Below are 8,780 nucleotides of genomic sequence, written 5' to 3'. Positions count from 1 at the left end.
ACAATGATGGTCAGTGAAGACTAAAAAGGATTTTAAATGACAAAAAGATCTGAGACAACAAGAAAATCACTGACAAAGAGATGCAGTTTTACTAAACAGTCAAAATTGCATCTCTTTAGCAGCTTTACAAATTGTAGACGTCCAAAAATATGCAAAACAACATTTTAAAATGATCAGTAAAGTTGGAAATGGTTACAACAAAAACAATATGAAAAGACACCAAACAGCTGCAACTAACAGGAGAAAGCACCGTGCTGCTCTGTGTGTAGTTATCGTTCTGGGAGTCTTTTAGTTGTTTTCCCACTGAGAAGAGGTGGTGTTGGTGGGAGGAGGGGGGGTAGCTCTCTCTCTCTCTCTCTCTCTCTCTCTCTCTGCCCAGATTTCTGCTGTCTCACAATCCTTCAGTGAGGATAGATGCTCCAGGCCGTTTTGGATCATTACACAAACAACATCGGCTTAATTTCATCTTACATAATCAATCAGCCATTTTAGTGCTAACCTTGGAAATTTTCACCCGAAACAGAAGGTCACCCTCTCCCTCCATCCTGACTGTCGTGATGGGAGGACTGAGAAGTGCAGCGATTAACCGAGTTAGTTGTGAACCAGATGATCCAGTAGATGGCGGCAGAGCGCCGTCGGGTCCGCAGCAGTCCCCCGGTTCACCGGGTCCACTGTGACACGGATTCCCTCCGTCACTGGCTGTCCACCTTTTCTCAGAATTCCACTGTATGGTGGCTTATTACTAAAGTAGATTAACCGTGTGTGTGTGTGTGTGTGTGTGTAGTGCCATAATTAGGAATTAATCTGATCATTTGAAAGAAAATTTCAATTTCCCATGGGTGTATTAATTGTGTATACATGTAATTGGGCTCCCTTTTTTTAACTCCTTAAATTGACTTTTTTTTTCTTTTTTGCCTGTGTTAACTGGGAGTAATTACATACATATATGGCTGTGCTGAGGCCATCGCTTAGCGACAGTGGAGTGATGTGAAATGTAATTTGAAGAAAAAGCTACCCGAATCACCTTTGCTCCCTACAGACTACCCAAGAATAATTATTATCCCCGACTTAGACCCTGTATGGTTAATGCAGGTTCACTCACACGGCTCCACACTGGAAAGGAGACTGGTCTCTTCACTTGAATTTCTTGAGACCCCCACCACTGCCGCTCCTCCTCCATGACTACTTGGTTCTCCATGTAGGCAGTTTTGTGTTGCTGGCTACCTCTCTGAGCATGAAATTAGAAAATTCAATAATTTGGGTTGATTTAGGAATGCAAGGGGAGAGCACGGGGTCATATGCACATAGGTAATCAATACTAATTACCATTTCATTTCTCCCCCCCCCCACACCCGCCTCACACACTTTCTCTTCTTCTACAATCACACATGAATCGGATCTCGCTGGACTGATTAAAGGTTGCAAATGAAGCATCCTCACCTCCTGATTCTCATCAAAGGCCAACCCCATGCTCGGTAACTTTGTCTTCATTTAATTCTTCGCCGTCTTCAGACAAGGCCCCCCAATTACAAGCTCGCAGTGAATCTCTAAAATGGCTTGTGCACATTGACCTTTTTAGATTAAAAGCGCGTTCTGTATCTCTCATGGACTCCGCTGCACTCTAATTTCCCTCCTAATGAACCGCGCTGGTTGGTATTCCTAGAGCCGTAATAACTAGTTAGGAGCCAGCAGTGCTAACATAGATCACCATAAAGGTAGCCTGTTAACAATAGCAATGAGAGCCAATAAATCCAGACTGACTGTGATTGGGGGGGAAAAAAAGAAACAAGCTCAGATTACTTGCATATGTGATGAAAATTAGCGCTAGGGCCGAATGCAAGAATAAACGAGCGCATGATGAATATACCGCAGGATGAGAAAGCACAGAACAGCAGAAGTTATGGATTTTTGATACGAGCCGACTGCAGTCCCCCGTCGGCTGCACTGAAAGACGCGCACAAACAAGCGTTAATTACAGGACCTGTTTGCAGACTTGGGATTGAGGGATTTGATCCAGCCGCCCGCGCACATGAGAGAGGCTTAGACTTAAAACAACTCCAGTGAGTCCGCTCTCCCAATTTAAGGCCCTCCCGAAATCCAGCGGCCCGAGCAGCTCGCCGAAACGCTCATCTGAGAATCTCCTTTCGACAATTAAGACACCCATGGAGGCATGGAAAGCTCTCAGTTTCATTAGCCTCTGTGCTGATTCACTCTCTCTGTCCACTGAGCCTTAACTTACTTATTAGTACAAGTCTGCCATATTTTGTTAGGGAAGCGATTAGTGGAATCTACATGAAAAGGCAATTTCCCCCCCATCCCCGTCTTCCTTTCTTTCTCTTTGCTCCCTCACACTTCGCTGAGATCGGACAGATCTAAAGAATGGCATTTGCGCACTAATGAAATTCGCTCTGCACCATTTCGGATGTTAATCTTGGGATGGAAGTGACTTGTGTCTTTATTTACTCGTTTCTGTGTGACAAATGGTCAGAGTTGGCAAAAATTACATTGGCGCCGGTGTGCTTCCCCCTCTTTAACCAAAGGCGGGCGGTAGGGGCTGGCAGTCAGCTTAGAGACTGCAGCTCCACTTTGATGTATTGGAGTTAATATCTTCCTGACATTTCTCAGGACAGATTTTCATCACAGGATTCATCTGTATTTTTGAGGCTATGTGATAAATGAGTCGGGACATTCATTTTCCTCTCCTCTGTTGCATCTGTAGAGGAGTGGCGTGCGCGCAAGTGCGCGTGTAAATACTGTGTCTGTCCACTGTTGAGATGCAGGGGTGTAAATCTCTGCCTGAGCTTGTGCAACTATGTGTGTGTGTGTGCGCGTGTGTATATCCACTGTGGTGCCGGGCGCGAGCGTGCCCATGACACGAAATAGACGGCAGCATTAATGGAAGTGACATTAATTTGACAGAGCGCTCACTAACATGCGAAGTCACTCGCAGTTCATAAGAATAATATTAACTCGGCATTAACATGCAAGGCTGTCTGTTGCACCAGATGCCGAGCGTTTTGGAGAGCGGGTGCTGCAGTCTGTCTTTCTGGGCCACAACTAGATGATGGTTGGATGTATGCAGAGCAAGAAAAGCCTCTTTGCAAATGTCTGTGTGCTTGCTGACACTAAGAATCCCCTGTCGTCGTGGCTGTGGGGAGACCATACAGCTTTCTTGAATGAGGGAAAGGCAAGAAGACGCTGGCTGTAGGGGTTTGGTTGAAGTCGAAGGAGTAGAGTTGAGGGCTTGACAAACTGGAGGCAACGTCGATTCTTCTCCATAAATTTCCTTTGGAACTTGGGCCACGAGGGGACAATTTCTTTCTCTCTGCTAGCCAAGCAACGAGCGAAATTCATGCATGTAGACGTAGACATAGATGTAAATACAGGGGGGCTAGCGACGCAACACAAAGTATCCATCCATCCATCCATCCATCCATCCATCCATCCATCCAGCCATTATTTTTACACCCTTGTCATTTAGTGGGGTCGGGAGGGTTGCTGGTGCCTATCTCCAGCTAACTTAAATGCTAAATATCTGCCGTTGCTATTGCATCTATGGGTTCGGTTTCACTCCAGGTGGTGTAAGGTTTAGCTTGACACTATCGTCCGTCGTTCCCCGTGTCAAAGCCAGTACACGTAGACGTGCACATGCAGGCTTGCGAAGCAACACTAGAAAGTTGGAGAATGGAGAATCAGGCAGCAATTGTTTCCCATCCTCCAGCCAAGAGAAGGTGCATTTAGATGTACAACTTTGGCCACTGTCATCACTATCATATCCCGTGTGTTGGGGTTGAGCCCAAGCGGTGGAAACTTTCACCCGTCACTGTCGTCTGTCGCTCATTGTGTGTTGAAGCCAATACACGTACACATCGACACACAGGCTGGGGAACCGACACGAAAGTTGAAAAACTATCAACTTTTGTTGCTGCCACTGCTGTTGCTATTGCATCCCATGTATTGAGTTTCACCCCAGGTGCGACTATGAAACTTTTGCCTGTTGCTGTAATTGTAACAATTGTAATTGTGAGGAATCTGTCAGAAGAACAACTCTTAATTTTGTGTTTTTTGACTTGTCTTGATAACGGTATTTTTTACAGTGCTTTGACAGGGGTCAAAGCACTGTTTAAAGTTCCAGCAGGACTTTAAAAAATACATCCAGAGCTGCAGTGCAGCTACATTTATTAGAAAAATGGGAAAACTATGAATCATTTTTCTTCCACTATACAATAAACACACTATTTGACGTTGGTCGACAAAACCATGGACGTTTTTGGTCGAGGAATGACTAAATGTGAAAGCTCAATTGGTGCGGATAGTTTTTTCAAAGCACTGGCGAGATCACCCCCCACCTCCACCTTCCCCCGCCGCCCCCCGCTCATCCTTGCAAAGCAGATACAGCTTTTTCAGCTTGATGAATCGCTGGCATGCCCTTGAGCAGAGCAGCAACACGCACACATAATAAGTGTAGCCAGTGGAAAAGCTGAAGGCTATTTAGTCCGAGCCATTAACACTAATCAAAAACCACTTTACCTGATAAGAACTACAGGGGTCGTCTTCCAGCCACTGGCACCCGCATTCCTCTTTGCTAATATTGACTGGGCTTAAACAAGGTGCCACTAGTAGAAACCATGAACGTGATGAAGAGATACAGGTGAGAGTGCTAATTTGTAGCAAATCGAAACGGGGACCATTCATCCGCTGACCTGAGCAATTAGTCTACGACGGACTCAAAACACCGTAATCCAAAACAAAGGACAAACATCGGATTGGTGCTCAGTTGCGCAGCATCTTACACACGAAAAAAAAAAAAAAAAAACACTGAGATGCAGCAGAGCTAAAAAAGAAAAAAAAAAAGAAAAAGGAAAAATAAAATGCGGCCTTTCACACACTCTTGCGGAACACATACACATACGCGGTGCCATACAGTATGGATCGGGCATTGACCAGCGCTCATGAAAGATGCAGTTATGCAGATGGATTTGGGGTGACTGAATAAAGGCCACAGGGGGCTGGAGTGGGGCAGCTGAAAGCTTCCCCCTCTGCTGAACAGGCAGCTCTTCCAGGCGACACAAACCTTCTGGTGTCACACAAAGTCACAGAAATACAATAATGCACAGTGCTAGTTTTGTTTGAAAATATTCCACCAAAAAAGAAAAATCCCCATACATTTGGAATCAAGGAGAAAGGCCCCATCATGGTTCAGTGCTGCTGACGCCCTATTTCCATTTTAAAGTTAAAGCTATTCAAACCATAACTTAAGTTCAGTGGGCGGCTCCTTTCTGGTGCATAATCATATTTTTCTGCCTTTGTGCCCAGATCCTGCATCATCCGTCATCTTTGAAACACTTTGCTTCTAAAGAGTGAGTGTATCTTGTAATCTCTTAAGCTAGTGTTGATAAATTGATGAGTCTTCTTTTTTTTTTTTTTAAGTCATGCTTCACAGAATGCCTTCATATTACCATGAAATGTGTGGAAAAACAGCCAAAGTTTCTGGATGTTACTGTCGACGAAGCTCAATTTAAAACATGAGGAAGTCTGACTCCTGGGAAACAAAAGGGTAAACTGAAAGAAACTCTGGGCATTCAACAGAACCTCTAAGAATATTAATATGTGCTCAAAACCTGTGGATCACAAGCTCCTTGTATGTGGAAGGCTTGCCAATGATTAACACCCGTCGTCTAACTTTACAGCCCTGACTCACACCTATGTGGGTGTTCTACGTTTGGCCTCCGTGAGCAGCCATAGGTCTGTCCAGGGTCAACAGCCCACATGGTTTCAGGTTAATGAAACTCTCGGTTGCTTTTCTATCTCTGCCCTCTTTCTGTGGCACATGAGTTGGAAACCCAAATAAGAAGTCTACATTTCAGAAATGTGTAAGAACTAAGAACTAAAAAAACTCAGGGTTCCTTTGGGGATGAAAATTGCAAAGATTTGCCAGAAAGAAAAGAACTTTGAGAGAAGGAGATGACTGTCTGCTGTTCAGTCGCTTGCAGGTGGCTATCTGATGGGGGGGGGGAACTCTTGCATAACTGCTACAAAGGAAATAACTAGGTAGAGATTTGCTGGTGGACGGATCCATTTGTGTAAGCCCGACTGCTAGGGCATACACTAATGGTACCTAGGAATATCTTTTCATTGTAGTCTATTCATACTCACGTTGGGGGGTAAAGAACAGTGTATTAGGGCCACTGAGGATAGAAAACTTCTTTGTAAATAGAAAATTCCTCCCTAAAAACAAAAAATGTTGAGAATGTTTTTTCTAGAAAAACATCCCAGAAAATTTAGATTTATCTAAAAATGTCCGAGTTTCAAGCCAGTTGAAACAGAGATAATATCCATGTCAAATTTTCAGCTTTAGAAACTTCCAAGTTTTTTTCAGAAAATTTTCAAACTTTCTTTCCATGTTTTTTTTCTTTCTAGAAAATTTCTGAGATTGATCTCAAAATTTCAAGTTTACTTCTTTCTACAATGGCCTCACTACGCCACCGTACTTGCATGATATGCATCTGTTGGCAACAAATGTCTTACAAATCCTTTATTGGCTTAAGCGTTTAAAACTATTAAAAGGTGTCAGTTTTAGACCTGGAAAAGAAATTATGCATTCTTATTTCATTACGGGGAAAACAATGGTTACAATTCATTGCATATAAATATAATTACCTAATGTTTCAAATTGGATTTTAAAACTAATAATTTCTAATCAGCTTTAATGAACCAAAAGCTCAGTGATTCATCATCTTGGCTATCTTTGAGCTAAAATCTAAATTACTGCAGTTCAGCAGAGCCGCTGTGAGGACACTACAGAAGGAAATCAGAGTTAATCCAGTTGGATTCTTGATAATCACTTCTAGAGATATGTCTGTATCTGGGGACAGTTTTAAATCGGTGGATAAAGTTAGTCAGGGGTTTGAAGTGAGCATCTTTCACTTTAACTTTGCACCGCTCCATTGGTACTTTGTTGTTTGCTGTCCATCTTTTCAAGAGGTTTGGTACACTTCGGACAGGTCGCTAGTTTGTCACGGAAATTTGAACTACCTTAAGTCCTGATTTTAAGTACACCAATGTAAATAAAAACTGTTTTCTCAAGACGATCTTAAATCATCAGCAGTTCATTGCGTTAGTCAGAGAGTGTGCCAATCAAACGCCAGTGACTGTACCCAGTGTGTTTGACACCCACCTTACAGTTACATTATTCAACATTCATATCTGTAGAGCAATATTTTAACACCTTGAGGCAGTTTAGCATTTAGATTTTGATGAGTCTCTTGTTTAAAAGATAAATCATGAGCAAATATATTTTTTAAAAATGCAGACGAGGGAAATGTTAGGATTTGACAGTACAACTATCCTAGTTAGACGAGATTAAGAATTTAGTTGTACTTTTGGGGAAGATCTCACATCTCATATTCGATTTTAAAGAGTTTTTGTTCAGTGTGGAATGATCCATTTGGATCAGCGTGTTTAATTTTTGAACATGGGATAATTGAATACAATTTCATCCACTCAAAACTGTAAAAGGCCTTCAGCACTGACAGGAAGCTATATAGCAGATGGTGTTTCTCAGCAGCTAACCGTTAGCCTCTACTAGCATTCTTACAGTACTTGCAAATATGTGTCACTCTTGCACTAGGGAGTGACAAGAGTGACTAAAAGAACTGCCCATTTTAATAGTTCAAGTGCCTAACATACCTTAATTAATATGTACAGTTTGAAGCATTGTAGCACTACCGCAGAAGCTAATATCTACATTCTACTCTTGGATTGCCTCCTTTGGAAACGGCAGCCAATAGTATGTCACGTAACATTGTGTCTCTGCTTTCAGCTTCAGAAACTGCATTTTCTTTTGAATATTTTAGACATGCTCCATAAGAAAATACCAAGAATTTCTGCAAATAATTTGACTTAATGTTCAACAGAAATTATACCCACAATTCAAATAGATAGTTCTCATGTCTTTTTCTACCTTTATTTTATGAGAATCTCATGAGATAAAATCTCTTTTTCAGGGTAGACCTGGCCAAGAGGAAAAACATACAATTAAAATGTTATAAAAGTCAGTAAGTTTGAAATTTTAGCCCGTTGCTAGCATTTGTCCATGACATATGTAATGCGCCAGTTTGAGGCTATGAGCTTACCGGAAATTGTCTGCGCCGTAAGCAACTATCCCCCACTGCATAGAGACAAATGCAGATCCGAACAAAGAGACTGTTAATGACAATTCAATGTTCGGAAGCGTGGCCAACACGGACTGAACGGCTTCGTTCTCTTTTTCTGTTGTAGTTGCTAAAACTACAGGCAGACTACGATTCCAAAACCGCACAGAAAAACGTCATCGTTCACAACTGTTCCTTCAATTCGCTGATTTTCCTGCTTTGGGTTCAGATTCGAGGTCCCAATGGGCAATTACTGTTACAGCAAGTACATATATATTAAAATTCTGCTGAAGAAATCCAGCTCAATGGGAGAAATCCCAGATGGAGCACAGGTTAGAATCGAGTGGAATTGCATTGGAAGGCAATGACCAAGCTAAGTGGCCACTAAAATCATCTGTAAAACAAAACAACTATAAAGAACACAGCTGGTTTTATAACCTTGCCTTGTTTTCAAAAAGACATTTCATTCAGAGATTCCATATATTTACTGGTTGACACTAGTGTAGTATGTTGCTTCTTCACAGCACTGTGAAAACGTATTTCTGACCTTTCCAACAAAGCAACGGAGGCTGAGGCGGCCTAAAAACGTTCACTTGTCAACTATCTTCTGTCAATAAATACAGAAGA

The sequence above is a fragment of the Poecilia reticulata genome, chromosome 20, assembly GCF_904066995.2.
Source record: "Poecilia reticulata chromosome 20, P_reticulata-male-v2, whole genome shotgun sequence".
NCBI classification, from domain to species: Eukaryota; Metazoa; Chordata; class Actinopteri; order Cyprinodontiformes; family Poeciliidae; genus Poecilia; species Poecilia reticulata.
Note: the sequence above shows the minus strand (reverse complement) of the source record.